This window comes from Mobula birostris, chromosome 21 (assembly GCF_030028105.1).
Source record: "Mobula birostris isolate sMobBir1 chromosome 21, sMobBir1.hap1, whole genome shotgun sequence".
NCBI lineage: Eukaryota > Metazoa > Chordata > Chondrichthyes > Myliobatiformes > Myliobatidae > Mobula > Mobula birostris.
Window position 1 is genome coordinate 43,567,298 of NC_092390.1, and position 27,552 is coordinate 43,594,849.

The 27,552-nt window shown below is 39.7% G+C and overlaps 1 protein-coding gene across 1 annotated transcript in view; it reads right to left on the reverse strand.

Annotated features, from left to right (window-relative positions):
- jakmip3 (Janus kinase and microtubule interacting protein 3) overlaps positions 1–25,742 on the reverse strand; it is a 239,007-nt gene extending 213,265 nt beyond the window's left edge. Inside the window, exon 1 of the mRNA XM_072239774.1 lies at positions 25,661–25,742. The gene's annotated coding sequence lies outside the window, so the exon portion shown is untranslated. The remainder of the gene's footprint in view (positions 1–25,660) is intronic.
- Positions 25,743–27,552: the final 1,810 nt, after the last annotated feature.

Below are 27,552 nucleotides of genomic sequence, written 5' to 3' on the forward strand. Positions count from 1 at the left end.
GGCACTTATTATGCTTTGTAACTCCAAAACAAGACTAATCAAAAGAAAAACATAGTGTGGGGGATAGTGCATCTGTATTTTGTTTTTCCTTCAGTGAGGCACACACGTATGATGTGGTGGCATAATAACGTATGCCATTCACATACTTTTACATATAACCTGTAATTAATTATGTGAACAGCAAAGAATACTTGATCAAACAATACATTTACAATATCACTCAAATATTGCTGTAATATTAAATACAGAATGGCACTCTGCAAGAAAGTACATAGGATATCATTCTAGCATGAAGATTGTGCTTAAAAATGTTAGAATGTTTTCCTCACGGCATGATTCTGAGATGCAAGTGAACAAGCCCACAGAAAGGATAAAACAGCACAAATTTCCCCTTCAGTCGTGCAGAAGGTACAAGTGGGCTCAGCAGAAAAATATTGAGACCAAAAGCGGGGGAAACACTGCAAGTCATGGAACATAAGACAGGGAAATATCAGAGCAGAATTAGATAATTTATTTCTCAATGCAATCATAGCTGATCAACTGTCTCAATTCCATTTCCCTCTTCCCTTCTCACACTCCCTATGCATCTAGAAATCTATCTCCTTCCCAGTTATTTGCAGCACCATGAACTTCACAACTTCACGTGGCAGAGAATCCACATTTCTAGCACATACTGAGTGCAGACATTTCTTCACATTTCACTTCTTTCTTACCTCATGTGGTGATATTGTGACTCCCCCCCCCCCCCAGGTAAATATGGTCCCTAAATCCAGCTTGTCGTGCCCCATCAGACTTTTGTACATTTCAATTAGATTTCTTTTCTTCTTTTTTTTGGAAATTCTAGTGAGTACAAGCAGGCTAAATCAACTTTGTCGTCCCAGGCATCAATCTAGCGGATCTTAAGTACCCTCTCTTAAGTAAGGAGATCAAAATTTGCACACATCACTCCATGTGTGGTCTCAACTTGGACTTGAATAATTCTAAGAGGAGGAAAGCCATGTCATATATGTTATGGAAGACTCAAAGTTCCCATTCAAGATGGCCCAGTGCTGTAATTATCAAAAGGTAGGATGCATTGCAAGGCGTTACTGAATATAAAAGCAGATCGGGATCCCCATAAGACTTGGATGCAAGGATATAGATAGCAGAAATGGTCCCACTCAGGAAACCACAAGTAACACTGTTTTGTTTGGCTGCATTCATGGGTATTCACGTATGGTTGAAAGACAATTAAACTTAAACTTGAACTTGAAACACCCAACAGAAACAGAAAGTGAGGAGGAAGAATTGGGTGATTATATTATAAACCTGTGGAGAATAATAAGGACAGTACAGTTAAGGACACAGTACTAACTGAAGGTGGCTTCACAGCTCTATGCATTCCTACAATGTTAAGTAATTCTACTGTAGGCTACAGCTGTGTATCTGAAATACTGTAAGCACTTTTTCTGTTGAGACAGAGACAAAATGATATTTGACTCACACACAACAAGGGCCCTCCAGGTTACAGGGCAGGTGAACTGCTGGGTCCTTGGTAGAGGGGCTGTGTTTCTGAAATATCACAGCATTGGACAACAACTAGATCTAGAATCTACTTGTATTTCAGGTGCACTGGTCCTACATCAGCAAAGCTTGGGTCAGGGTAATCTGAGAGCTACCAAAGGGTCTCAGATAGAAAATACAGGTAGTCCAGGTCTTCAAGGTCTCCATCTATATCCTTGCTGCTTTAGTAAAGTGGGCAAAATAAACAATGAACTCACCCATTCTGGAAATTCTCTCTTCTCCCCTCTCCCATCAGGCAGAAGATACAAAAAGCCCGTACCAGCAGGCTTAAGGACAGCTTCCACCATACTGTAACCAGCCTCTTGTACGACAAGATGGATTCTTGACCTTACAATCTACCTCATATCTTTCTTATCTGTGCTGTATTTTTTCTGTAGCTTGAACACTTTGTTCTATATTGTTATTGTTTTACCTTGTTCTACCTCAATGTGCTGTGTAATGATTTGATCCATATGAACAGTTTGCAAGACAAGCTTTTCATTGTATCTTGGTGCATGGAGCAATAATAAACCAATACCAGTGCCAGTACCAACAAGGTGGCTATAGAAAACAATCGTTCATTGCCTACATTGGGACAGCAACAGAGAGTGCAACATGGGATGAGTCTGCAGCGTAGGCATGCAGCTATATCTATGAGGGGAAGTGTGGAGACTGTACAGGTGGATCTGCACGAAGGATGGAATTCGACAACCGCTCATCCAATGAGTATTGTGAACTTTGGGTTGGGGAAAAAAAGCAGGCAGTTGAATGTGAGATCTTCCTGGGAGAGGTTAGGCAGAAATATTGTTGTGTGGTTTAGCGAGGAAGAGGGCAGGAAAAATGATTTGGCAGAGAACCAAGAAATATGGTGAGGGAGTATACATAGGAACACAATATTTCTACAAAACGTGTGCCAGCAAAGTACTGAGAGAAAAAGTATTGATTTCAGAAATACCTCTGAGGTTCAGAAACAGCCATTTGGGGGCAGAGTTGTTGGTTGGAGAGTTAAAGAGAGATGAGTAATCCCAGAGGAAAAGATGCTACAATTTCAGAGCCAATGAGAAACAGTCTATTACGAGTAGCCTCTATCAAAGATATCAATTTGACAATGACATGGCAAATTCAGAACAATGGGGGACTATTCTGAAATCTTGAAAAGTCTGTTTTCTACTTGAGCAGCCTGGGAGATTTATTTTGCAGGTGTTTTAGAACAACAGTTGTGTCATAAGACTTCGTAAACAAGGTAAGAAACATTGGGCTCAAAATAAGATGCTATAGTGAACTGGGTCTCACAAAGTTACTGCATCAGAGAGGTTGGAAGAACATGAATTCTGGGGAAGTTTTTGTTTGTTTCAGGACTCTAGCCATTTACAGAGTTGATGAATGATCTGAATCAAGTGCAGGTTAATTAGGAAAGACATATATTCTGAGGTGGAGAGTGTCAAAGCTCTGGAAATCCCCTGAAGACTCGATTTAGTAAGCTCAGCTCAATATAACGTAATCAGAGCACAGTAGACTACTGAGAACAGGAGCTGATCCAAAAAGGGCAAGTCAGGGAACCTAGAGGCTTCAAAAGTAACAGCTGGAAGGAGGAAAGGTCAGGACTCTACAGCGAGTCAATAGGAGTCAGGATCCAATCAGTCACATATACAGGAAGACCTAAGAAATAGAGTTAAGCATGATTGAGTTCATGGCATCCAGTAATTTACTGAATGCAATCTATAATTGTTAATACTAAAAGTTATTGGTCTGCATTAAGTCTATGTGAGAGTAAGAGGTTGTTGATCCAAAATATATAATTTAATGCATTCATAGTCATGAAGGCAATTAGACTGATGTGATAATTACAGCAAATGATATGAAACTAGATGTATACAATGCCAGTCTGAGGGAGTAAAGCATTAAAATTGCTGGTGCCTGATAGGTACTTTGGAAATGTCAAATGCAGCCTAATATGAGAAGTGAAGAAATATGAAGACCGAGTAATTTATTAACAAGTTAAATTTACAAATAATAATAATCTGAGGCCTCCAATGGTCCGAGTTGTCCATGGATATTGTGTCCTAGCTGTCTAGATACACAAGGCTGGGCAGTACGATATGGAGAGCAAGCTGTTGCCTATTTTGCAAGCTCCCCCTGTCCACGCATCTGATGAACCCAAAGGAATGGCCGAGACTGATACAGTTTGGCATCAACAGCATCACAGGAGTTGCCAGTCAGCATTGAACTCAATGTAGGCACTCCAGGCCTTAGGTACTCCAGCTCCAGATTTTTTCCTCAAGGTTTACTCCCGAAGCCTTCCCCATGAGTGGGTATAGCCGCAAGGCAGCAGAGGTTTGAGATCAAAGTTTTCCTTCTCCTAAGTGAGTTGCCAACCATGGCTAATGGACCCCATCTGCCCACAGCGACTGGTTTTAAGACGCCAGTAACCCACCTTTGCCCCTTCTACTGTCAGTAGAAATGGTTCCGCCGGGCTTAGTAACTAAGCCACAAATGAAAGCCAGGAACTGGACTTGGTTGTCAGAGGTTATTTGAGGAGCACACCATCGAGTTACTAAGCGGGGCGGAGCAGTTCATAGGTCATGGGATAATAATCTAGTACACTTTTTATATCTGTAATTTTATATGTGCATGGAGTTTAATTAACTGTTTGGTTTATTTTCTTATCAAATAGAATGCATGAATCTGAATAGATGTGGGGTAACTGAAGGATCTTATTTGTGTTGCATGATATTATTTTATCTATATTATTATGTATTTGTAATGTACTGTTCCCGCTAAGTTAACAAATTTCATATCATATGCTGGTGACATTAAACCTGATTGTGTTTCTGATTCATTTAGAATATAGAATATAGATCTCTTGCACCCACTATGTTGTGTCAAAGTAATTACCCCAGTAACTATACGTCTAACTAATCCCTTCTGACTACTCAATGTCCATATCCCTCAAAGTCCATTTCAAATATGTATGCAGTATACAGCCCTGAGATTCCTCTTCCCACAGACAGCCATGAAATGGGGGAACACCATGGAACCTTCTCAAAGAAAACATCAAACACCCAACACCCAAAAAAGACAAAAATTGCAGAAACAGCGAAAAACACACAGAATATACAGGATGAGAACTACAAAATCATTGAAACAATCTGTTTAGTGTGTGCCTATTCTAAGGTCTCATAAACACCTCTATTGTATTTGCCTCCACTATCTGGCAGCGCATTCTATAACTTTAAAAATTTCTGTCAGCCCTCCCCTCAATCTCCCTCACTCTAGAGAAAACAGCTCAGGTTTGTCTAGCCTCTCCTTATAGCACATACCCTGTAATACAGGTAAACCTGTACACCTCCTCTGCACACGCTCCAAAGCCTCCACATCCTTCCTTTAATAGGGTAACCAGAACTGAATGCAATACTGCAGATGCAGCCCAACAAGAGTTTTATAACAGTGTAACATAGCTTCCTAACTGTTGGACCCAGTGACTCGAGTAATAAAAGCAGCCATGCTATATGCCTTCTTTAACACCCTATCAAACTATGCAGCCCCTGTCAGGGAGCTATGGACTTGGACTGCCAAACACTTCCATACATCAATACAGTTAAGCGTCTTGTCATTAACTGTCTACTGTTCCTCATGATAGTCTTCCCAGTCTCTACAGTTTAGCTGAGAATTATTGCTTTCAAAAGTATGTTTTCATTAGGACTCAACTTCTGATTATTTGTTTATGAATGAATGCAACTATTTAAAGAGCCCACAGTTTTTACATTTGTGAAGTATTGCGATGATAGAAGGACAACAGCCAGTCGGTATCTAGCAAAATCACACAGTTGATATTAAGCTACAGCACCAGGTAACCTGCTTTGGAGAAGCACGTTGAGGGATTAATTTACCAACGAAATCACATGAAGAGGACATATAACTGTCGCATTTAATCCTTTAATTTAGACCAAGTGAATCAGTAGCATTACTAGATTACTTCTAATATAAGAGCATTCGACTATTGTTTGTGTCTAGAAAAATCTGTTTTGACTGCTTGATGGAAAACTGGATAATCTCCAATAAAGAGTTAAGAGAAAAATAAGAGGGCTCACATGATTAAAATTTGAACCAATTGGAAAACGACATGAAAATGTTGAAGTTGATACTGATAGAGCTGAGGGGAGGAAGGAAGGGCTGACAGTAGATAGTGTGTATAGGACTGAAATGTTTGCAAGTGTTTCAAAGGAAATCCCAGAGATGTAATGAGGAACAGATGAATCTGAACAAACAGCACTCAAACAAATTGCTGATTGATTCTGTTGTTGGAAAATATGAGATAGTACTTTTATTCAATTAAATAAAAATAAACTAACTTTTGCAAAAAAGGTTCTTTGAAAACAATAATTTTTGTCTTTGTCCTATTGCAATCATAAAAATAATCTTTTGACAAACAGAGTCATTCCTATAAATATTTGAATGGTCATTCCAAGGATCAATGTCAAGCTTAAGATAATTTTTTATTAAGACTTTTTTTCTGGAAGAACAGGTTATTTTGCCTTGATAATTCTCCACTTACCCAATCATGATGTATTTTCTGTCAATGGCTGAAAAGCCGCAGTAACATTGAAAGATCTAAATGGCTCAAGGTACGTGCAAGTTCTATTTCAGGGTAAAGACCCAATCATCATAGGTTTGTCTTTCTCTCTACACATGCAGTTTATTTATAATAGATTTTGTTCTTATGCCTGATTTCCAATACTTCTAGTGTTATCTTTTAAATATATAAATGAGCAACATTGGCTTCATATTCACTTTCTTTCATGCTATTTATTATGTGCTACAAGCATTTAGCAATCAGTCACCAGTAGAATCGGTACATCCTTGAACTAGTTTCAGATCTGTCGTAACAATAGCTAAGAAGATTTCTGTTCTTTTTCACTGGAAGCCAACACCATTATCAGAAATAATTCCATCATAATAAGTCATTATGATGACCTGCAAATCAGGAATAACTTGTAAGTTTTTAAAAAGTAGTGAAAATTAAAAGATAAAAATTCTTTTTCATAGCCCATTCTTCCTCAAATCTGTCTATTCCCAGTTTACTGTGCCCATCCATCCAATTAAGTGTATCCGTGTTGCAAATATAGAGAGGAACAAAATATCTTGTTAAAAAATCAAGCTAGAACCCTGTGTTTATGGTATAGATTTACTACTTCTTGATGTGCAAAATTTGCGTCGCCAAATAGGAAATCAGAAAACAGAAGTCTCACATCTACAGCTTTGTTCCTTGTTATTCTTATTTCAGCAGAATTACTTGATATCCCATTCTCTGACTTGTCTAAAAGCATTGCTTGATTCCTGACAGTTTAATCACAAATTACATGTATGATTGGAGTTCTGCTTTCAGACTTCTGGTCAATTATATGTGAGGTTTATCATTTCACTTCATAGACTATTTTGTTGTTTATCCAATCCCTAAAGGTCCATCATTTTGGATTTTAGTTTTATTAATGGACCAGCATTCAATGCATAAGGTAATTCAAATGCATATAGTACTCCTAAGGGAATAAAGTTCAAAATTAATGCATTCACTTTTGCTTTAAAATTTCTGAAAGCTGTTAGTTGATAGCTATATTTTTTATTATGTTAATTTGTAGCTGCTTTCGGAGTGGTGGTTTGTTAGTGAAACTGAAAATTAGCAAGACCTTGGCCTCGTTATCTCTTTGTGCAATTGGATCCTCAATTTCCTCACTTGCAGATGCTAGTCAGTTCAGATTGGCAGCAACATCTCCTCCACAATCTCCACCAGCACAGGTGCACCACAAGGCTATGTGCTTAGCCCCCTGCTCTACTTGATTTACACTTTTGACAATGTGGCTTCTATAGTTGTACCGTGGAGAGTTGTACCTCCAGCACCCAGGGCATGCCCTTTTCTCACTGTTACCATCAGGTAGGACAGGGTTCCCCAAACTTTTTTGCACCGCAGACCGGTTTAATATTGACAATATTCTTGTGGACTGGCCGACCGGGGGCGGGGGTGTTAATCACGACAGGAATACAGGTGATAAGTCAACTATAAGTCACTTATAAGTGGCTAATACACTCAATTTCGTTTCTAAAAGGGTTTATCTAACAAATTTAATATTAAACACAGCGCATATTTTCCTCGCATGAATTTAGTGATATGTTTCATTAGACAGCTTGTCTCCACATATCACACACAGGGGGCTTGGAGCGTGCAAGTCACTGGTCACAATAAAGCCATATTTTATGTATGACTCGTCGTATTTTCTGTTGAAGGAAGCTTTTTTTTTGCAGTGTCGGCCTCAGCTGTCTCTGCGTTATCATCATCGTTAGGCCTTTTAGGTCCCCTACCACCTCTTCCAAAGAAACTCTCAAGCGACACTTGTTTTTTACTCATCGAGTAGTTGTAGGTTAATGACCAACTGATGACCCCCTGCGTAATGACCTTGTGTACGTTCAAGTTCAGCAGAGGGCATGACAGGGAATGAGCAAAGGTGCAGCTGACTCATATCATTTCATATTGCCAAATCATATTGTTTCCTCGCAGCCCGGTAGCATATGCTTTGCCTCCCGGTACCGGTCCGCGGCCCGGTGGTTGGGGACCACTGAGGTAGGAGGTACAGAAGCCTGAAGTCACACACTCAGCGATTCAGGAACAGCTTCTTCCCCTCTGCCATCCGATTCCTAAATGGACACTGAAGCTTTGGACACTACCTCACTTTTTTTATTATACAGTATTTCCGTTTTGCATTTTTTTAATCTATTCAATATACATAATTGATTTACTTGTTTATTTATTATTTTTTTTCTCTCTGCTAGATTATGTATTGGATTGAACCGCTGTTGCTAAGTTAACAAATTTTACGTCACATACTGGTGATAATAAATTTGATTCTAATTCATAACTCTAATACCATATTCAAATTTGATAATACCACTGTCTTCGGCCAGATCAAAGGTGGTGACAAATCAGCATATAGGAAAGAGTTTGAAAATCTGGCTGAGTGGTGCCGTAGCAATAACCTCTTACTCAATGTCAGCAAGAGCAAGAAGCTGATTATTGACTTCGGGAGGAGGAAACGAGATTGACCTGTCAGTCCTCATCAAAGTATCAGATGTCAGTAACTTTAAATTTCTTGGTTATTATTTTGAGGGACCTGTCCTGGGCCCAGCATGTAATGGCAATTAGGAAAAATGCACAGCGTGCCTCTACTTCCTCCAGAGTCTGCAAAGATTCAACATGACAACTAAAACTTTGACAAACTTCTCTAGATGTGTGGTGGAAAACATATTGACTAACTACATCACAGCCTGGTATGGAAACACTAATGCCCTTGAATGGAAGATCCAACAAAAAGTAATATTATCACCCCTTGTTCAATCCCTTCCGACCTATGTTCGTGACACTTCTCACGCTCTTAAACTTTTCGATGATTTTAAGTTCCCTGGCCCTCACCGCTTTATTTTCACCATGGATGTCCAGTCCTTATATACTTCCATCCCCCATCAGGAAGGTCTCAAAGCTCTACGCTTCTTTTTGGATTCCAGACCTAATCAGTTCCCCTCTACCACCACTGTGCTCCGTCTAGCGGAATTAGTCCTTACTCTTAATAATTTCTCCTTTGGCTCCTCCCACTTCCTCCAAACTAAAGGTGTAGCTATAGGCACCCGTATGGGTCCTAGCTATGTCTGCCTTTTTGTTGGGTTTGTGGAACAATCTATGTTCCGTGCCTATTCTGGTATCTGTCCCCCACTTTTCCTTCGCTACATCGACGACTGCATTGGTGCTGCTTCCTGCACGCATGCACAACTTGTTGACTTTATTAACTTTGCCTCCAACTTTCACCCTGCCCTCAAGTTTACCTGGTCCATTTCCGACACCTCCCTCCCCTTTCTAGATCTTTCTGTCTCTGTCTCTGGAGACAGCTTATCCACTGATGTCTACTATAAGCCTACTGACTCTCACAGCTATCTGGACTATTCCTCTTCTCACCCTGTCTCTTGCAAAAACGCCATCCCCTTCTCGCAATTCCTCCGTCTCCGCCACATCTGCTCTCAGGATGAGGCTTTTCATTCTAGGACGAGGGAGATGTCTTCATTTTTTAAAGAAAGGGGCTTCCCTTCCTCCACTATCAACTCTGCTCTTAAACGCATCTCCCCCATTTCACGTACATCTGCTCTTACTCCATCCTCCCGCCACCCCACTAGGAATAGGGTTCCCCTGGTCCTCACCTACCACCCCACCAGCCTCCGGGTCCAACATTTTATTCTCCGTAACTTCCGCCACCTCCAACGGGATCCCACCACTAAGCACATCTTTCCCTCCCCCCCTCTCTCTGCATTCCGCAGGGATCGCTCCCTACGCAACTCCCTTGTCCATTCGTCCCCCACCATCCCTCCCCACTGATCTCCCTCCTGGCACTTATCCGTGTAAGCAGAACAAGTGCTACACATGCCCTTACACTTGGGATAACTTCACTCACCTTCACATCATTGAATAGTTTCCACAACCTATGGACTCATTTTCAAGGACTCTTCATCTGATGCTCTCAATATTTATTGCTTATTTATTATTATTTATTTCTCTCTATATTTGCACAGTTCGTGTCTTTTGCACACTGGTTGACTGGCCAAGTTGGTGCGGTCTTTCATTGATTCTATTATGGTTATTATTTTACAAAGGTTTTGAGTATGCTTGCAAGAAAATGATTCTTAGGGTTGTATCTGGTGAGATACATGTACTTTGATATTAAATTTACTCTGAACTTTGAAACTAATATCCTTTATCAAAAATGAAATGGCTAAAAATAATTTGTAAGTACATGAATTTGGGAGGACATTATAATAACGTTACTGGACTAGAAATTCAGACGTCTTTTGGAATGTGAATTTAAATCTCAACACAAACCTGAAAATTTAATTTCAGTGAATCAATTTTGAACCAAGTACCTTGTTCCATAAAGATTACACAAAGAAATTATCTTATTGTCTTTCAGGGCAGAAAATCTTCCACTTTTACTTGGCCAGGCTTGTAGAGCAAAATGATTCACGCTTAAATATACTCCGAAATAGCCCAGCAAGCCAATTAGCTGTATCGACCACTACAAAAATCTATAATAAAGTTAGTCATCTAACATCAACCAAGGCACAGAATATATACAGTACATATAACATACAGCTCTGTATAGTTGCCCTCTGTGGACCCTAAAACTACAATTAGTACGGGCCATTTGTTTCAAAATGTGGAAAGTTTCATCACTATTACTAAAACAGACAAAGAATCAGGCTCCATTGTATACTCCTGCCTTCTGCTAAGACAGAGACATTCCAGATAGTAGCATTGTGTTAAATAATGGGGAAGGAGTCCGCAAGCGTTACTTTTAGACCTTTAAGACTCATAGTGTAATGTGACACATGGGCAAAGAAATCTTCTGCTATTTATTGCATACCATACTCTCTTTGCAAATGCATATTAGGAGTATTTCTTATTTAGTAGCACTTGGAGAAAGCACAGTGAGCAACAAAGGCTTGCTCCAAGGGGCAGTCTGCAATGTTAATCATCAGAAGTGTCCTGGCAGCAACACCACTGATTTGGAAAGGCTAAGGTCAAAAATGTGGCTCTCCAGAAAACTAGTGAAGTGAAAACAACCTGGTCTTCAGAAATCAATCTATCACATATGCAATTGTCCTTGCTTTGGAATCTTCATCTTAGGTTACATGGATACTGTATAATTTACATTAAAATATCCTCTGAAGTAACCCAGCAAGCCACTAAGCTGCCTCGTACCACTACAAAAATCTATACAAAGGTTTAAACCACTGTATATTAACAAGAACAAGACAGAAGAAAAAGTACATACCTAAATGTCAGTTAAAATTCAGTATTCTGACCATTTTTAGTGGCGAGTACTGGTTGATATTTGGCAAGATGCATCCACGAACCTCTCCAAAATTAAATCTTTTAGAGACAAGCACAGGAATGCAAAACCCTTACTATTTGCAATCCTCTCCAACCATCTTCAACCAAGTATTTCAAGAACATAATCTATTTTAGGCTCTTCTTGAAGTTCCCACATCACAGAAGCCACCCTTGGTTCACTCCATAGATCAAGAAAAGACTGAATATTGGAAATGGAAAGCTTATGCAACCTGAGACCATCTCAGCCTTACTGCTAAGTGCTACTATCATCTCAGTACCCAAGAAAAACACGATAATATGCCTTAATGACTACTACTAGGACACCTCTGACATCTACCATCATGAAGTGCTTCAGGAGGCTCATCATGGCACACATTCATTACAGCTTCCCAGAAAAACTTAACCTACTGCTGAAACAGTTCTATGTCAGATGCTAGCTTCTGGCCCTACATTCATGTCAGGAACATCTGGACAGTAAAGACACATCTGTGAGACTATTGTTTGCAGCAGCGTCAATACTATAATTCCAGGCAAACTCATCACCAAACTCCAAATCCAGGGAGTCAAAGCTTCCCTCTGCAACTGGATCCTTGACTTCCTGGCCAACAGACTGCAATTACTAATGATAGACAGCAAAACCTCTGTCATGATAATTCTCAGAACTGATGACCCACGAGTTTGAGTCCTCAGACCCCTACTCTTCTCCCTGTATATTTAGACTGCATGGCCAGATATTGCTCTAACTTCATCTACAAGTTTGCCGGTGATATCCCTATAGCGGGCTGCATCTAAAAATAATGATGAGTCTGAGTACAGGAAGGAGATAGAGAGCTTACTGACATTGTGTCATGACAACACCATTTTCCTCTATGTCAACAAAACATGGTGTTGATGTTGAGAGCATTGAGAGCTTCAAGTTCCTAAGAGTGGACATCACCGATAACCTGTTCTGGCCCAACCCTTGTTGATGTCATGTTCAAGAAAGCTCACCAACACCTCTGCTTTCTCTGCAGGCTACAGAAATTTGGCAAGTCCCCTTTGACCCTTCTCAATTTTTTTTTTTGGTGCTCCCTCGAAAGCACTCCATTTGGATGCAGAATAGCTTGGTATCGTAACTGCTCTGCACATAACCACAAGAAACTATAGAGAGTTGTGGAAACAGCTCAGCACCTCACAGAAACCAGATTCCCCGCTATGGACTCTATCTACTCTTCTATCTGCTTCATTAAAGCAACCAGCATTATCAAAGACCCCATCTACCCCTCTTCCATCTTGCAGAAGATACAAAAGTCAGAAAGCATATAGCACCAGGCTCAAGGACAGCTTTTATCTATTGTTATCAGATTCTTGAACAGGTCTCTTGTATAATAAGACAGACTCTTGGCCTCACAATTAACCTCATTTTGATATTAGAATTTATTGTTTCCCTGCACTGACTTTCTCTGTAGCTTCTATACTTCATTCTGCATTGTTAATGCTTTACCTTGTTCTACCTCAAAGTGCTGTGTAATTATTTTGAACTGCATGAATAATATGCAAGACAAATTTTTCATTATATCTTGGTACATGCAACAATAATAAACCAATATCAATGCCAATACTCTACGAAGGACTGTGTTAGAAACTGGCTGTAGCTTCAGGTCTGGGCGCACTCACTAAATTCCCTTTCCTCTCAAACAGGGTACCAAAAGGGCTCCCCTCCAGGACCTGTAAGCCTTCCGGCAAAGTGGTAACTTAAAGGGAGTACAGATGCATACTCAACAAGTTGGAAAAGTCCCCTACATGTTCCTCCCACAAAAAAGTACAAATCCACTCCAGCTATTTTTCATCCATTCAGAGGACAGCCATCAGATGAAAAATAGAAGCTGTCATGAATAATTCTATCATGGCACATTACCAACTACCTGCTCAGCAAAGCTATATCTGGGTTCCGAGACAGCTACTCACTGCCTAACTCCCCAGAGAATTAACGACACCATCAAGTCACATCACAAGTGTATTGGCCTTTGTATGGATAAGTTTACAGTAGATCTACCAAACACAAATTGGTTAACATGGTCTAGAACAAAGCTGACTAGCTTCTGATCACCATCTTCTTTACAATAGCACATGTTGAATTAATTACTAATCCCTAAGTGGTCTCATCTCTCCTTATCTCGGCAAGTGAAGAAGGCCTCTCCTTCACACGTTCTACCAGTCTGTTGTTGCCAATACAATCTTCTATGCGGTAGTGTGCTGGGACAATAGCATCAACACGGGTGATGCCAACAGGCAGACTGGCTCTGTTATAGGAGTCAAATGGGACACACTGGAGGCTGGTAGAACAAAGAACCTTACTGAAAGTCCTGGCAATTCTGTACGGTTTCTCACCCTCTGTGTGCCACCCTGGCTGAACAGAGGAGCACTTTCAGTAATAGACTAAGACAACTGTGCTGTTCCAAAGAGCGCTATATGAGATCATTCTTACCCTCGGCCATTAGACTCTATAATGAATCAACCTATAGCTGGGGAAGTGATGACCCCCCTCCTGTTAGACTATGGTAACTTATTTTTTATTCATTCTATTTATAACCATATAACCATATAACAATTACAACACAGAAACAGGCCATCTCGGACCTTCTAGTCCATGCCGAACTCTTACCCTATCCTAGTCCCACCGACCTGCACTCAGCCCATAACCCTCCATTCCTTTCCTGTCCATATATCTATCCAATTTATATCTATCCAGTTCCATTCCAATGTGAAGGTGTGACTGTCACAAAGTTAATCCACAGGAGTGGGTTCTCTGGTGAGGGGAGTACCTTTGTGAATACCACTTGTGTGTTACCCTCGTGTGGGTGTGGTAGTTCACTGAAGAAAGGCACCCCTGTGGAAAATCACTGTTGGAGTTATTTCGTATGTCGTGGAACTGGATAGTGGCTATCACATTGTGTGTTTGGGGTAACCTTGTGGAATCTACCGGTGTGTCGACCCTTGCCTGGGTGGTGGTTCCCTTGAAGAGGGTCCCCTTTGTGATAAGCTACTGTTGGTGATAATCCAATATCTGTGCATTTGTAATGCTACTGTGACAGTGAAATTTCCTTTCGGATCGATAAAGTATCTGCTTAATCTCTTCCAGCCCTTTAAACTCTGAGATAATTCGAGTCTCATGATCATCATGAATTTCTTCATATGTGAAGGCTTTCAGCTGCCAAACCCTTTACAACCGGAGTCCCATGCTAATTCTTGTTGCCTTCTCTACCTCTTTTCTTAGCTTTAAAATATTTCTTTCAAACCTTCCTCACACCCCCTCCCCACCCCGGCCAAGCATTTAGTCATCTGTCTGAGTGTCTCTTTCATGGCTTGATTCTTTTTTTTTGTTTGATAATAATTCTCTGAAGTGCCTGAGTTATTTTGTATGTGTTAAAGGTGATACATAAATGTCGCTAAGTCAAAAAGCTGAAGTGCATTGCTTAGTAGCTTGGAAAAGGAATACTCACTAGTTTCTCAAGGAAAAGTAGAGATGTGTCATCAGCACCCATAATCTTGGGAAAAATGAATGTAAATCAGTAGTTGCTAAAAGCATTATGGTGACACAATGGTTAAATTGCCAGTCCAACAATCAAGAGAGCAAAATTCAAATTCCACTGTGTAACCAAGGGGTTTAAATTTAGGTCATAATCCAGGTTTGTTCTAAATGAGTAATTATTGGTAACGAGCAGCAGAAATCTGCGGAATTAGCTCCCAACCCAACATTCTGGTTGACCCTTAAACGACCCTTGTGTAGCATTTAGTGTAAAAGCAATTAGGGTTCAGCAATAATATTGGTCATCCACAAACACACTCCAAATTGAAAACAATACCTTTAAAAAGATCCGCCATGAACCTGCTCAATAAAGGTGGAACGAAATTTGGTTATTAGTGATTTCTCCAACTCTGTCACCATGGCTTTAACAAAGATTAAATGAAAAATTATTATTTTCCACGGAGGTTAATCTCATGAATTGGAAAACAAATTTGAGGAAGTTCCTGGAGGAGCACATTCTGCACTCTGGCTGACCAAGAGCTAACAGTAATAAAATTATATTTTGCAATTATACATGTTACAAAAAATCTGCATATTTTCTTGTCAGATTTGAAAGTAGGAGCACACTTTAACTTTAGCCTATGTTTATAGTTGCACGTGATTGTAAGCAGCATTTATGAAATAAATAAACACTGGAGTTTTGTTAGCTACTTGCAGAGAACTGCCACTAAAGTAGACGAACTAATATCTTTTGTTTCATAAGTTCTCCTTCCCCTGTGGTATTTAATCCACCAGCTGCCAAACTTGTAATAAGCAACATGCTGAAAATGTAATGCATATGAAGAATTCATTTTATATAGCATAACAGCTCTTAGACTGACACTCACACAAAATTCTAACAGAGAGCTAAATAATCAAAATTGTCAGTCTTCCTCCTGACTGTTTCACTCAGAGTTTTTTGGAACCAAATCTGCTCCAGCCATTGAGGTTAGCAGTAAAGAAAGTGTAGAAAGTCCTTGAGGGAATGATCTATAAAATAACCACTTTGGATGGATCTTTGCATTTCAAAGATAAATTAAGGGTTTTGAAAAGTTTGAGTAACAAAAGAAGATGCAAAGTAAATGCAGGTACTCAATTTGCTAATTGAAGATAGGCTTTCGACAGGCTATACAATAGAGTCATAGTTGAGACACGCCCTATGACCCCTTACAACCATGACAACCATTTTGCCCATCTCCACCAATACCATTTCCCCACATTCTGACTGTAACTTTCTATATCTTGCCTTTTTCAGTGTCTCCGTAAATGCCTCTTAAACATAAGGATTGAATTTGATTCTACCACATAGTCTGGCAGTATATTCCAGATATCAACCCCTACAATCCTCTTTAAAACTTCTCACTTTAAAGCACTACCCCATTATTTTTGATACCCTTCCAACGGAATAAAAGATTTTGAATCTCCACCCTAATCTTACCTATCAGTTCCACCCTCTCTGCATTTCAGAGAAAACAGACCAGCTTTTTCAGTATCTCCCCATAGCTAAAATCCTTTCATTCCTTCAATGTCCTGGTAACTCTCTTCGGCAAACTCTCTAGTCAAATGGCATCCTTCCTCTTGTGTGGTTACCAGATCTTACAATTAAATTTTGAAAGCTGTCCAATGCAAGAGATATCCTAGTCTTTCAGATAATTTAACGATTTATTTGTTTATTCAGTTCTATCCATCATGGTTTTGATTTCCAATCAAATTGAAAGATATACAATGTTGAATGATTCATTAATATTTAGTCATAGAGCCATAGAGTGCTCAGCATAGGAGCAGGCCCTTCTGCCCTACCAGTCTATGCCAATCCGTAACTCTTCCTAGTCCTGCACCTGGACCATAGCCCTCCATAACCCTCTCATCCATTTACATATCCAAACTTCCCTTAAATGTTGCAATCGAACCCGCATCCAATACTGCCACTGGTAGATGGTTCCAAATTCACACCACCCTCTGAGTGAAGAGGTTGCCTCTTAGGTTCTCTTTAAATATTTCACCTTTCACCCTTAACCTATGACCTCTAGTTCTAGTCTCACACAACCTCGGTGGAAAGAAGCTCTTTGAATTTAACCTCCCCTCATTTCCCTGCACTCCAGGGAATAAAATACAAACCTATTCAACCTTTTCCTATAACTCATGTTCTCAAGTCCCAACAACATCCTTGCAAATCTTTACTGTACTATTTCAGTCTTACTGTGCGCAAGTGACCAAAACTGCACACGATATTCCAAATATGGCCTGACCAACATCTTATACTGCTTTAACATAACATCCCAACTCCTGTACTTATTACTTTGATTTATGAAGGCCAATGTGCTAAAAGCTCTGTTTATGATCCTACCACCTATAATACTACTTTCAAAGAATTATAGATCTGTATTCCAAAATTCCTTTTTTCTACTACACTCCTTAGGACCCCACCATTCACTGTGTAACTCCTACCCTGGTTTGTCCTCCCAAAGTGCAGTACTTCATATTAATCTGCATTACATCCACCTACTATTTTTCCCAGCTGGTTCAGATCCTGCTCCAAGCTTTGAGAGCCTTCCTTGCTGTCCACTACGTCCCCAATCTTGGTGCCACCTGCATATTTGCTGATCCAGTTTACCACATTATCAATCAAATCATTAAGAGAGATGAGAAAGAACAATAGACCCAGCACCGACTGTTGCAGCACATCACTAGTCACAGGCCTCCAGTCAGAAAGACAACCATCTCCACCACCCTCTAGTTTCTCCCACTTAGCCAATATTGAATCCAATTTACTACTTCATCCTGAATGCCAAGTGACTAAATGTTCTGGACCAGCCTCCAATGCAGGACTTTGTCAAAGGCCTTGCTAAAGTCCACGTAAGCTCCATCCACATCCAGTTCTTCATCAACTTTCCTGACCTCCATGAAAACTCTGGAAAATTGGTTAGACATTAATTAACATACACAAAGACATGTGGACTCTCCCTAATGAGGCTTTCTCAATTCAAATACTTACATATCCTGTTCCTTAGAACACTGTTCAATAATTAACCCACGACTGAAGTCAGGTTCATCAGCCTATAATTTCACAGCTTATTTTTAGAGCCTTTCTTAAAGAACGGAACAACATTAGTTATCCTGCAGTCCTCTGGTAGTGCACCAAAGGTTAATGGCATTTTAAATACTTCTGCCAGGTCCCATGCAATTTGTCCAACAATTATTTACATCTCAATGGTAATTGTTTATCTATTGCTTTAGATCCTTTAATATATAAAACAACAAGAGACTCTGGTTCCTTTCAGTAACTGCAATAATTAATAATAAATATCCATGAAAGCATATAAGTACTGAAACTCATAGTTTATTCAAAAGGTGGAATAAACAACGTCCCATTAAGAAAGTACATTCCTGATAATATGATTTTTAAAAATTCTGATACTGCTTTATAGCTTTGATATCAAATTTCACTGTTCCACATTTAAGCCCATTGTGAAGATGCAACAGCACATTGATATGGTCTAACATTTACAGTGTTGCAAAAATTACAGAAGGGTTTCACAGGTTGAGACCAGACTGAAGAAAGAATTTCTGGGTGGAGAAACAATTCCTAACTTCAGGGATTGAGGCCACACATTGATAAAAAAAAAATAGGAAGAAAGTGATGGTAGTGGGGGAGGGAAGAGGTAGTGGTGGGAGGTAGAAGAAGCTGGGGCAAGGTTCTTTAAATCTGGGCCTGCTTTCATTAAATTTGTATCCTGCAGGGACTTGTATTTCTTCAATAGTCATGTGTAAAAAAAAAATCTGTATTCCAAAATCTGGTTCACTGAGCACCAGCAACCAAACTGTGAATGCAATCCATTGTAATGTGAACTCTTCCACTTTTATTTCCCCTTACTTGCATGTGCAAATAAATCAATGAGCTTTTCAGGTGTAGGCTCTAGATATTAATGTTGTTTCTTTTGCAATATGGCCAGCGGCAAACCTTCATTTTGAAATGTGCATCATACTGGGAGCTTGGATGCCTTGTTAACAGTAAACAGTACTCCATGGCCACAGATATGGACAAGATGAGTTTTTTTAAAATCATGTCAGTTTCACAAAGACCAGAGAATAAGTTAGGACAAAATTGAGGAAGCAAAAATAAAAGAACATTCATTTGATTAGCTCCAGTTAAATGTTTTGCATGGATATAGTCAGGGGGCCGAGACTACCACTGAGTTTCTGAGGTGCAGCAATCAAGGTTGGTTTGGCCGCACATATTCTACAACAAGGGAGAACTGCCCAACACAGGCTCTACTTGGTATTGAATAGGTTCCAGTTTGAAGATGTCCATAACTCAATTTTGTCTCAAATAGCCTCTGACAACCAAATCCAGCTCTCGGCCTTCATGTGTGGCTTAGCTGCTAAGCCCAGTAGAACTGTTTCTACTGAGTGGAGGAAGGGCAAAGGCGAGTTAGTGGTGCCTTGAAACCAGTCACTTTGAGCCCATGAGGCTCGTCAGCCACGGTGGGCAGCTCATCTGTTATTTATTTATTGAGGAATAGGCCCTTCCAGTCCTGTGAGCCACGCTGCCCAGCAATCCCCCGATTTAATCCTAGCCTAATCATGGGAAATTTTACAATGACCAATTAACCTATCAACCTGTCCGTCTTTGGACTGTGGGAGGAAACTGGAGCACCTGGAGGAAACCTACGTGGTCACGGGAAGAATGTACAAACTTCTTACAGGGAGTGAAGGGAATTGAACCTGGGTCGCACATACTGTAAGGTGCTGTGCCAACCACTAAGCTACCGTGCTGCCTGAGAAGGAAAGCTGTGATCTCAAACCTCCGCTTCCTCTCACCTGCAACCACTCATTGTGAAGGCTTCAGGAGTAAACTGCAAGGAAAAAATCTGGAGCTGGAGTCCCTAAGGCAGTCCTACGTTGAGTTGAACGCTGAGTGGCAACCCCTGCGACATCGCTGGTGCCAAACTGTATCAGTCTCTGCGTTTCCTTTGCCTGCTGCATGGGCAACACCTTCCCCTCCATATTGCACTGTCCTGCAGTGTGTACTGGCATGATTATCACGTAGACAGCTGGGACTCAACATCCATGACCGATCCTGACCAATGGAGGGGTCTCACCTGCTTTAGTATTTTAACATTTACTATTCTGCCTGGAGACTCATTTCACAGTCATTCTGCTTTATTTTCAGGAACATCTAAATATCTAGCTGCCATGTTATTATAGTGCTCCAGCCTAACATTCTTCCTCCAGGGTAAGCTTCTTTGCTGTCGTGAATGATTTTTAACTATAAAAAGGAGAGCCATAAATGTTAGAGGCTCGTGTCAGAGATGCAATCAACCAGGTGTCTAGGTAATAAGAAACATATTGTAATAACATACCATCTAAGCCATGTAGTTTTGTGAATACAACTGAAAGTAGAGAAGTGAAAGAAGGAATACATCTGGAATTAAACAAGGTAGAGTGTAAAGGAACCTTAATTACTTTCTGTATATAACCCAACATCTTGCTGGAATACAGCACATGGCAACGTCAACACACTTACAACCCAGAAACATGTCAGAAAATAAGATTTTGACAAGAGTTTTAAATTGCTAGAATTTGCTGGTTAGTTTATGCTGCCGTTCCACTGTTTTCCTCATTCTCAGTCTTCCAGTTCCATCATGGGCAATACCTTCCTGTTATTGAGGACATCTTCAAGAGATGCTACCTCAAGAAACTAGCATTCATCATTGAAAATTCTGACCATCCAGGATGTGCCCTGTTGGCATTACTATCATTGGGGAGGAGTTACAGGAGCCTGAAGACCCACACTCAATGTTTTAAGAATGTTTTTTTCCCGTCCATCAGATTTCTGAATGGTCCATTAACCCAAGAACACTATCCTGTTATTTGTCTTTTGCACTATTTATTTTTGCAGTTCATAGTAATTATGTCTTGCACTGTACTGCTGCCGCAAAACAACAAATTTCATGACATATGTTAATGATAATAAACGTGATTCTGATTCAGAACCTGTTGAATTTATACTCTTGGCTCCATTTACAACAGTCACAAACTGTTGAGGTTGGCACCGAAACTAAAGATGTTTTTGATGGTATGAAAATTGCTATTACAATGTTTGCCTTGTTGGCTCAAAAAAGCAGTCTTTTTGACAGTGGCTTGAGACTATGAAGCATGCAGGGTAAATTCTCCACCCACTCAATTCTATTGAAATTCATTCAGTTGAAATCAATCATTTTGTGATGTAAAGGGGATCCTCTCTGCCACCTATTCCCAATGTGAACAATGAGAAGATTTATCCCTTTATTTTAAATAGTTGGAGCTGCACTCTTAGGACAAAAACTTCATGATGTGTTTCTGTCATAACTAATGTCAAACTGAGTGCTGCCAATTTAAAAATCAAAAATATCACAGTATTTTACAGTGCGATTTTCTCTCTCTCTCTCGCTCCCCATTTACTGACTGAATCTTCTGAAGTCTCTCCATTCTCACATCACTCACACTAATTTCACGAGCAATTCCAATGCTAAATGGGATTGTAATGCTCTTTATTCTTGCTCAGTTATTCTTTGCAACCCGCCATGTATTCCCTTAACTGCCATTGTTCAACTTAGAACACTAAATGTCCTTGTCTGAGTATCTACTTTGTTAAATATCCATCCACAAATGTGCTATTGCCTTCCACCTCTCGAAATGGCTTAATCACTGCACTACTTGCTCTGATTCATCAAAAAGGTGAACTCCATTGTTTATTTTTACTTTGCTTAGCCTTTCCATGGTTTATGACAGATTTAAATTCACTGCTTCCTACTTCAGAAGCAGTTGTGGTCACTATATCATAGGAAAGATAGAATTACGCTTGAGTGGATGTGAAGGACATTCACCAGAACGTTGGCTGCGATGGAGCAGTTCAGTTACGAGGAGAGACTGGACAGGATAGGTATGGTTTCCCCTGCAGTGGAGGAGACTAAGAAGGGGCTTGATTAAAGTATATAAAATTATGAGTTGTATAGATAGGATCGACTGCAGGAAACCCCTGCTTAACAGAGACAGATAAAACTAGAGGGTATAGATTTAGGATGATGGGAACAATATTTAGAGAGAATTTGTGGGAAACTTTTTCACCTAGAGAGTGGCATGTACCTAGAATATACTGCCTGAGAGAGTGGTGGCAACAGAGATGGCAACAGCATTTTAGAAGAGTTAAGATGAGCACTTGAATTGCCTAGATGTAGAAGGCTTGATTGGAGTGATTAATACACTGAGCAGAATGGCCCATTTTCATGCTGTATGACTCTTTGACCAAGTTCTTGCTAGTAATTTGCTGGTCTGGCAATGCACTCTCTTCATTTCATTCTTATCGCATTGCCTCCACAACAGACACTGCTATATACACTAATATTCTCATGAATCCCCACGGTGTATTCCATGCTTCCATCTTCGGTGCTATCTTTTGCTGAATCTTCAGAACTCTCTCCATCCTCACATCCCTGACACTAATTTCACATGAACATACTGTATCTTGATTCACTAGATGTCCCTCTGCAATCCCAATGCCTTTTTAATATTAAGCAATGAATGGGTCAAAACGTACCGCATCTCAACAATTTTTGGCTCTGCCCATATCTTCCATACTTCAGTCATTGATTCTATCTCTCTTCCGAGAGGAAACTCCACCTGATGATGCACATCTTCATGAGTCTGTTTATGCCTGCAACAGCTTTACTAAATCCTCCTCACTAATCCCAATCCAACCAAAACAGTATTCAGAATTTTGTCTGCCTCATCCAATTTGGCACTTCCCTTTCGTTTTGATAAACTCCCCCCCCCCCTTAGTATACTTTCAAAATCATTGTTCTCATGTTCAACGTGCTCCAAAACAGACCTCCAGGTAGTACATTCTGTTTTTTTGGGCAGAACGTCCCGCCATTATCCAGTCATTAGATTCAGAACGTTCATCCATATTGTGCCATGACAGTTTTCAAACAATCCACCTATCATAACTTTCTCTAACTTGCAAATTATGGCATTGACAATGAAGATTTCTGTTAACATTAAACTGTAGTCATCATAACCTCTTTTATTGTGTTCACCATTAGCTCTTAGTAAATTTAAATGTATTTCAATTACTCAATCTGGCATAAGTACAGTGTGAGCATGTGTGTGAATGTGAGTGCATTTGGTTGGTTATTTGTATACACAAACATATATATGGTTTACTGCCAAAACCTGGTAATATTGTTCAAGAAACAGCTTATAAATAATGTAAGCACTACAATCCATACATGTTATCCCACATAGTGATGAAACTAAATCTTAATTCTTCTTGAAACTTAGTATAAAATTTCACAGAATCATATATATATATATATATAATATATTTATTGTGTTCTTTGTATTATTGTGTTTTTTACTGTATCAGATCCAGAGTAGTAATTTTTTCATTCTTCTTTATAATTTTGTACTGGAAATGACATTAAACAATCTTGAAATTTGTATGTATGTCACCTGTATCTTCAGCTTGCATTCTTCACCTCATAAGCTACATATTTGTAATGATCTAAAAATGTGATCATTTAATTATTTTTAAATGATCCATCTTCAAAACATTATGCTTTGTCACTGATCAGTACACAACTCTCAAAAGTCAAAATATTATTCATATAAATTTGGGGGACTTCAATGCAATTTCATTTTATAACTTCACAAAATCATGGAAGCAAAGTGCATGACTGAAATTCAGCTGACATACTGGTACTGAGCAAGTCTTTGCCTGTAGTGTTAGAAGGAAACATTATATGATAACATTTTAATTTAACAAAAAAATGTACAGACAGTCCCCAGGACGATACTTTCCTCTTCTGATCTTATACTTGATATTGTTCTCTTCACAGCAATTTTTCCTGCTTTATTTCTGTTACCTTTTATTGTTTCATTATATTAATTTCAGTGCTGTTGCTATGGATACAGAATCATAAAACAATTAAAATATGCCAGGAGGGGAAAAAGGGGGTAGGGTTGGGAATTAACATGGAAAATACATAAGGAACAAATAGAATCTATGGCCTCTTCTGCGACCTGTTAGCTTTTTTCTCGGCCTGTACTGTAGATTAGTTGTGCAGTGTTGTGCTGTCGGTGCAGGCAGCTATGGTGCTGCTATTCAGCTTTCCTGGAATTCAGCATTTTTAATAGTATACCAGCCATCCTAGGTATCAATTCTTATTCAGCACTTTGTGCAGTCGTATGTCAACTACAATTAGCCTACTGCCTACTAACTGCTAGCTTTGACGTGTTTTGTTCGACACCCTTCAATGAACATTAATAATAACTTAAGGCTTATAATTACATCTCTATGAAGGCCTTTCTACAAAAGAGCATTATAGTGGCAGTGCAGTAATCCTACTCTTTTAACATTTGATAGCATTATTACATAGACCCAATGCTTGCTAGATTGCAAGACCATCCACAGACTCTTTAACTTCCACAATCCACCCTCCCCCCTCCATCTCATCCCTGAGCCAGGCACCTACCATCTTCTTTGACTAAAGTTAACAATTAAAGAGAATCTAGCTGGTTTTCACAGTGCGCACAAAACTACCACACGGTGCACTAACACATTTCAGCGCACACCTCATTGTACCTGTCTAGTCATAAAATAAAATGGCTTTTTTGTTAGCGTCAATAAATTTTATAAATGATCTCTGCAGAATTAACCAAAAACAAGAGCAGAGCACAATGCAAAGTCCAAAATGAAATGCAAACAATAAATATCCTTTCAAAGTAGAATTAGGAAGTAAATCACTAATAATATCTTAATTGAAAATAGATGGATGACTATATTGCAATGAACCATGACAGTTTTTTGTGATCTCCCAAATTACAGATGTCCCACAAGCAAAAACTACTGTCTGCATTTTAAACAGTGAACAGACTTGAGGCCTTTTCCATCATTTAGGAGACTGACTTTAGTGAGATTAAATTAAATTTATAGCTGCATTGAAATAGTACCTTCCTTGTCAATCAGATTTTAAATGTTACTAAGCAAGAGCCCCTGTACAGCTGTGCCATTATAAACATGCAAATTTAACAGATACTGAAACAGTTTAATTGATAAAGCTGAAGAACATCTGTCAAATGTAATACCTGTTAAGCAATCACATTTTTTTTAAAATAGCTCCAGCGTTTTTCTTCATTATGATATTAATATTAAATAGGCCTAATTTCTCTTTGGCTTTCCTTCAAGACACTGCAGCTTATTTTATCCCGATGCAACCAAGCAACACAGGACATTATATCTATAACGTAGCTTGTAGCATGTAAGGTGAAATATCTCCAGACGGAAAATTACTAACCTTAAAATACATGTTCCAAAGTGCAAAGCACAGACTGCTGTGTATGGTAGTGCTCTAACATTGAGGAGGTGCCTTTTGCTATCTGCATCACCAATTATCCTCCCAAACTGTTTTTTTTCACAAATTCATTTAAAGGTATTTTGGCACACAGGCAGGACAGCATTATCCAAGCAGTGTGGATCTGTCTGGATGTTCTAGAATTTAATTCAGGCCCTCAGTCCCTCCAATAAAAGGAAATGCTGGAGTATCAATGATTCATCAAAAAGCACTCTTTGCATCATTTGAAATGAATCAAACGAGATATCTCCTTACCATGTGCACAGCCCCCAAGTGAAGAATCAGGCCAGTAAAGAGGGAATGAGGACGTATTTCACACACGAGCTGCAGCTTCTCAGCGATTCACTCTGAGCCTTGCTCCCTCCTGGGAGAATGAGCTCATTCCAAGCCGCCAACAGCCGCCCCTCAGCCATTGCAGTGTCACTGCAGAATGTATATCGAGTGCAGGCACGTCATTAAAGGAGATCAGTTATAAAGCTTACCAGTACCATCCCTCCCCTAATTTATAGTCTGAATGGGTTATCTCTTATTAGTCTGTCACTAGACAAAAAAACCTAAGCAAACACCTGTAATAAATTGAAGCAGGGAATTTAAAGCCAGACAGAAATTACCCTTCAATATTAAGGCATTTTATCTACTTGGAAACACAGTGAAAAATACTAAAGGGTTACTTTTTCATTCACATAATATTATCTTATTTGAGGTAGGATAATACAAAAACACAATAGCAGAATGTTGCAGTGTGCAGCAGTGACTGGCTGCATTCATTTTCAGAAAAGGTACAGCACATTTATCACATTTAGCATGACTTCTAGATGCTTACATACATAATCCTGTAGGATAGGGGTTCAGACAGGTCATCTGTGGTATCAGTGTAATTACAAACGTTCACTATGTAATTATTTAATTAAGTGAAAATTGCACAAATTGCTTTCAAAGTGATATAAATTGCAATTGCATTGGGGAGGCACTGTCATGAACTTTATTGTTACGCTGAAATGATTCCTAAAAACAAATCTTCAATTTCTAACTTGGCAAAATAAAGCTATTACATCTATATGCATCATAGATGTAATAGAAAAAAACATAATTTTATATATTTGCGGACTAATATTGTCAGGTGGTAACCAGCATGAATTTTTTATTCATACCTGATCCAACAGTATCTGATTACACAAACAGACATTAACCGAAAGTACATTGGTGGTATCAAGTTGCAACAACATTATAATTGAAAATGCATAGATTTAAATCTAGTGATCAGTGGGATTCTTGGCTTTCAGTTTACAATACTTTATGTATATCGTACACAGACAGACAGACAGACACACACACACACACACACACACACACACACTCACACTCACACTCACTCTCTCTTTCTCTCTTTGGTTGTCCATCGAAATCCGATGATGACGTCCACTCCTTTAATGGTGAGATCTTTGATGACCATACGGTCCTTTCCTGAACCCACAAGCTCTATTGCAGGTGGGACATGTATATGTGGTAGTGGTGGCAACCATGGCTGCATTTCTCCTGGCTCTCTTCTGCTGTCTTCTGGTTGTTCTTTCCATCTCCAGAATACGAACCCCGTCCCTACACAGCTGTCGCCAAGTGGTACGGTCAGCAGCAACATCCTCCAGGTCCTCGGGTCTGATCTTGCACTTCCTTAAAGCATTCTTCATCTGATCCTTATAGCGCTTCTTCAGCCCTCCAGCTGAGCGTCAACCATGCTGTAGCTGGCCGGATAACACTCTGCGGGGTAGCCGACATGGGGGCATCCTTATCACCTGCCCCAGCCACTGCAGCTGACGCTGGGTGATCATGGCCTCAATACTCCTGCAGCTGGTCTTTACAAGTATTTCAGTGTGAGGCACCGCTCACGCCAGGTAATTCCCAGGATGCGCTGGAGGCAGCTTATGTGGAAGCGCTCCAAGGACTTGATGTGACGGCTGTAGGTTACCCAAGCTTCACAGCTATAAAAGAGGGTGGTGACACAGACCGCTTGGTATATGGTGACCTTTGTGGATTGACGAAGGCTCCTGTTCTGAAAGACTCTACGCCGAAGTCTCCCAAAGGCAGCTGATGCCTGTTTAATGCGGCTCTAGATGTCGTTGTCAATGCCGCTATCCTCAGAGAGAATGATC